Here is a 6,536-nt window from a genome sequence, read left to right on the forward strand (position 1 = left end):
ACGAAAAATCTAGAAAAGTCATCTCTAAAATCAGCAGGAAATCCACGGACGTCAGCATCAAACAGGGTCGCCATGTTGTCAGACTTATCCTAACCATGAGAGGATCTGTCTCGTAAAATGGGAAGGGCGCCGTGCAAATTAGCTTGATAAGACTAATGAATCAGACCCCCAGAAAGGATAATCTCCTTAAAGATTAAAAATCAGCTTTTAAGCCTGATATTACTCAATCCTTGAGATTGACTTTAAAGATTGAGAATTACAAACTCATGAAATTCGATGATATTTAAACTCAAGCTTGAACGAGAAAATATTTTGATCAAAATTAAAACCGATTTGTTTTCTGAAAACCCATTTTTCAATGCGTTCATTACCATTGAACGTAAAATCCTAGGAATTCACCTGGAATTCATTAGGTCACCTAAACCAAATCGGGTGTCAACCATAAGAACGGTGGTTGCATAGCATGGTCAAAGACAGGACCTTGTGCCAGACCAAAAAATTATAAGGGTGAGCTTTACTATTGCTCCTACCAAGGGTAGTAATTGCGTCCGACACGTTATAGACCATAATTAAAAGCATGTCAGGGGACATTGCCTTAACAGTTGCTTGTTCAACGCTATCCTTTACAACCGGACGGTAGTTTACCGAAAGGTAATATTCGGAGCAAGTATACTGGACGTGTTGCTTTCCCAATACAAGGATAGCAAGTGGGTGACACAAAACCGTAAGTTTTGAGCTAAAATTTTCAAATATGAAACCCACCAAACCCACAAAAAGAATTTGCAAACACCGGTGAAGGGTTATTCCGGAAAACTTATCTAGGGTAAAAGCTAGATTGAATTTTCAAAAAGATCAAATGTTTTCATAAAGATCCAATTTCTTAAAGGATCTAAATTTTTATAGTCATATGGGACTGTAAACCACATCGTTACTACCATTGTTTAAACCGCCGTAAAGAAATCACTGATGTACAAAGTGTGAAGAATAAAGAAGTGATTCTAGTATTTCAAGACGATATTGCTTGAGGACAAGCAACGCTTTAGTGTGGGAATATTTGATAATGCTAAAAACGAACATATATTTCATAGCATTATTCCTCAAGAAAGACAAGCTTTTAGTTGAAAATGTTCTATTTACAAGTGATATTCGTTTAAATAATAAAAGGTGAAGACAAAAGACAGATTCGACAAATTGAAGACGCAAACGACCAAAAAGCTCAAAAGTACAAAATGCAATCAAAGAGGTTCCAATTATTGATAAGAAACGTCTCAAAATTACAAGAGTACAAGATTCAAAACGCAAAGTACAAGATATTAAATTATTCGCAAGGACGTTCGAAAATCCGGAACCGGGATCAGAGTCAACTCTCAACGCTCGACGCAACGGACTAAAAATTACAAGTCAACTATGCACATGAATATAATATAATATATACTTAATTCTTAAAATTAATATATATATTATATTATATTTAAAAACCGTCGGCAGAAGAAAACAGCCAAATGTGGCTCTCCCCAGCTGGCCATGCGATCGCATGGCTTTGAAGGGAAAAGTTCATGCGATCGCATGAGGCTCTTTTCCAGCTCACAAGGCCTATAAAACACGAGCTCTGGTGTACCATATAATATATATCTTTCTCTCTATCTCGTAAACATATATATATATATATATATATATATATATATATATATATATATATATATATATATTATAATTTTAATTTTAATTTTAATTCTAATAATAAGGGTATGTTAGCGAATGTTGTAAGGGTGTAAGTAAAATTCTGTCCGGGTAACGCTACGCTATTTTTAATCATTATAAGTTATGTTCAACCTTTTTAATTTAATGTCTCGTAGCTAAGTTATTATTATGCTTATTTAATCCGAAGTAATCATGATATTGGGCTAAAAATATTAAAATTGGGTAATTGGGCTTTGTACTATAATTAGGGTTTAGACAAAAGAACGACACTTATGGAAATTAGACTATGGGCTATTAATGGGCTTTATATTTGTTTAACTAAATGATAATTTGTTAATTTTAATATAAACATTTACAATTGGTCGTCCCTATAAATAACCATATACACTCGATCGGACACGATGGGCGGGGTATTTATATGTACGAATAATCGTTCATTTAACCGGACACGGAAATGGATTAATAGTCACTAGAATTATTAAAACAGGGGTGAAATTATGTACAAGGACACTTGGCATAATTGATAACAAAGTATTAAAACCTTGGGTTACACGCAGTGGATAACCTGGTGTAATTATTAAACAAAGTATTAAAATCTTGTTACAGTTTAAGTCCCCAATTAGTTGGAATATTTAACTTCGGGTATAAGGATAATTTGACGAGGATACTCGCACTTTATATTTATGACTGATGGACTGTTATGGACAAAAACCAGACGGACATATTAAATAATCCAGGACAAAGGACAATTAACCCATGGGCATAAAACTAAAATCAACACGTCAAACATCATGATTACGGAAGTTTAAATAAGCATAATTCTTTTATTTCATATTTAATTTCCTTTATTTTATATTTAATTGCACTTCTAATTATTGCACTTTAATTTATTGTTATTGTATTTAATTGCACTTTTAATTATAGTACTTTTTAATTATTGTATTTTATTTCATCGCACTTTTATTTATCGTAATTTCATTATTGTTATTTACTTTACGCTTTAAATTAAGTTATATTCATTTTTATTATTTTACATTAGGTTTTAACTGCGACTAAAGTTTTAAAATGGACAAACCGGTCATTAAACAGTAAAAACCCCCTTTATAATAATAATATTACTTATATATATATTTGTATTTTTATAAAATAAAACTAATATAGCGTTAAGCTTTGATTAAAAGATTCCCTGTGGAACGAACCGGACTTACTAAAAACTACACTACTGTACGATTAGGTATACTTCCTATAAGTGTTGTAGCAAGGTTTAAGTATATCCATTCTATAAATAAATAAATATCTTGTGTAAAATTGTATCGTATTTAATAGTTTTTCCTGTAAAAATAAAAGCTATTTTATATACACCTCGCATAACATCATTGATACACTATGTTTAATCATGATAAATGATAAGTAAACATGTCATTAAGTGTATTAATAATGAACTACATATGTAAAAACAAGACTACTAACTTAATGATTTCAAAACGAGACATATATGTAACGATTATCGTTGTAACAACATTTAACTGTATATATATCATACTAAGATATATTAATATATCATAATATCATGATAATATAATAATTTAATATCTCTTTAGATATAATAAACAATGGGTTAACAATATTTAATAAGATCGTTAACCTAAAGGTTTCAAAACAACATTTACATGTATCGACTAACGATGACTTAACGACTCAGTTAAAATGTATATACATGTAGTGTTTTAATATGTATTCTTACACTTTTTAAAGACTTCAAGACATTTATCAAAATACTTCTACTTAACAAAAATGCTTACAATTACATCCACGTTCAGTTTCATCAACAATTCTACTCGTATGCACCCGTATTCGTACTCGTACAATAGACAGCTTTTAGATGTATGTACTATTGGTATATACACTCCAATGATTAGCTATTAGCAGCCCATGTGAGTCACCTAACACATGTGGGAACCATCATTTGGCAACTAGCATGAAATATCTCATAAAATTACAAAAATATTAGTAATCATTCATGACTTATTTACATGTAAACAAAATTACACATCCTTTATATCTAATCCATATACCAACGACCAAAAACACCTACAAACACTTTCATTCTTCAATTTTATTCATCAAATTGATCTCTCTCAAGTTCTATCTTCAAGTTCTAAGTGTTCTTCATAAATTCTATAAGTTCTAGTTTCATAAAATCAAGAATACTTCCAAGTTTGTTAGCTTACTTCCAATCTTGTAAAGTGATCATCTAACCTCAAGAAATTTTTATTATTTATAGTAAGATATCTTTCTAATACAAGGTAATACTCATATTCAAACTTTGATTCAATTTCTATAACTATAACAATCTTATTTCGAGTGGAAATCTTACTTGAACTTGCTTTCGTGTCATGATTCTGCTTCAAGAACTTTCAAGTCATCCAAGGATCCTTTGAAGCTAGATCTATTTTTCTCATTTCCAGTAGGTTTATTCACAAAACCTAAGGTAGTAATGATGTTCATAACATCATTCGATTCATATATATAAAACTACCTTATTCGAAGGTTTAAACTTGAAATCACTAGAACATAGTTTAGTTAATTCTAAACTTGTTCGCAAACAAAAGTTAATCCTTCTAACTTGACTTTAAAATCAACTAGACACATTTTCTATATCTATATGATATTCTAACTTAATGATTTAAAACCTGAAAACACGAAAAACACCGTAAAACTGGATATACGCCGTCGTAGTAACACCGCGGGCTGTTTTGGGTTAGTTAATTAAAAACTATGATAAACTTTGATTTAAAAGTTGTTCTTCTGGGAAAACAATTTTTCTTATGAACATGAAACTATATCCAAAAATTATGATTAAACTCAAAGTGGAAGTATGTTTTCCAAAATGGTCATCTAGACGTCATTCTCTCGACTGAAATGACTACCTTTACAAAAATGACTTGTAACCTGTATTTCCGACTATAAACTTATACTTTTTCTGTATAGATTCATAAACTTAAGTTCAATATGAAACCATAGCAATTGGATTCACTCAAAATGGATTTAAAACGAAGAAGTTATGGGTAAAACAAGATTGGATATTTTTACTTGTTGTAGCTACGTGAAATTTGGTAACAAATCTATATTAATCATATCCTAGCTAACTTATATTGTATTATACATGTATTCTAATATATTATGTAATCTTGGGATACCATAGACACGTATGCAAATGTTTTGACATATCATATCGATCCATCTATATATATTATTTGGAACAACCATAGACACTCTATATGCAGTAATGTTGGAGTTAGCTATACAGGGTTGAGGTTGATTCCAAATATATATATACTTTGAGTTGTGATGTAGCCTGAGACGTGTATACACTGGGTCGTGAATTGATTCAAGATAATATATATCAATTTATTTCTGTACATCTAACTATGGACAACTAGTTGTAGGTTACTAACGAGGACAACTGACTTAATAAACTTAAAACATCAAAATGTATTAAAAGTGTTGTAAATATATTTTGAACATACTTTGATATATATGTACATATTTGTTATAGGTTCGTGAATTGACCAGTGGCCAAGTCTTACTTCCCGACGAAGTAAAAATCTGTGAAAGTGAGTTATAGTCCCACTTTTAAAATCTAATATTTTGGAATGAGAATACATGCAGTTTTATAAATGTTTTACGAAATAGACACAAGTAAACGAAACTATATTATATGGGTGAATGATCGAAGCCGAATATGCCCCTTTTTGCTTGGTAGCCTAAGAATTAGTAAACCTATCTACTAATTGACGCGAATCCTAAAGATAGATCTATTGGGCCTAACGAACCCCATCCAAAGTACCGGATGCTTTAGTACTTCGAATTCGTTTTTATCATGTCCGAAGGATTTTCCGGAATGATAGGGGATATTCTTATATGCATCTTTTTAATTTCGGTTACCAGGTGTTCACCATATGAATGATTTTTATCTCTATGTATGGGATGTATATTGAAATATGAAATCTTGTGGTCTATTATTATGATTTGATAATATATAGGTTAAACCTATAATTCACCAACATTTTTGTTGATGTTTTAAGCATGTTTATTCTCAGGTGATTATTAAGAGCTTCCGCTGTTGCATACTAATATAAGGACAAGATTTGAAGTCCATGCTTGTATGATATTATGTAAAAACTGCATTCAAGAAACTTATTTTTTTTATGTAATATATTCTTATTGTAAACCATTATGTAATGGTCGTGTGTAAACGGTATATTTTAGATTATCATTACTTGATAATCTACGTAATGCTTTTTAAACCTTTATCGATGAAATAAAGGTTATGGTTGTTTTTAAAAATGAATGCAGTCTTTGAAAAACGTCTCATACAGAGGTCAAAACCTCGCGACAAAATCAATTAATATGAAACGTTTATAATCAATATGAACGGGACATTTCAGTTGGTATCCGAGCGTTGGTCTTAGAGAACCAAAAATTTGCATTATTGTGTCTTATTGAGTTTGTTAGGATACATTAGTGAGTATGGACTTCGACCGTATTTTCTTTAAAAACGATTGCTTAACACTTTTGTTGGAAACTATATATTATTAACATGTAAATATTATGTGATATATTAACCTCTTAATGTGTTTGATATTGTGTGATAGATGTCTACCACTAGTACAAATCCCATCGATTCACCTAATAATAATGAAGAGTCGAATATATTTTGAGAAGATTCACAAATTCCCGAAGAAGAATCGGAAGAGGAGGAACCGGAAGAGGAGGAACCGAAAGAAGAGGAACCGCAAGAGGAGGAACCGGAAGAGGAGGAACTGGAGGAA

The sequence above is a fragment of the Rutidosis leptorrhynchoides genome, chromosome 4 (genome assembly GCF_046630445.1).
Source record: "Rutidosis leptorrhynchoides isolate AG116_Rl617_1_P2 chromosome 4, CSIRO_AGI_Rlap_v1, whole genome shotgun sequence".
NCBI classification, from domain to species: Eukaryota; Viridiplantae; Streptophyta; class Magnoliopsida; order Asterales; family Asteraceae; genus Rutidosis; species Rutidosis leptorrhynchoides.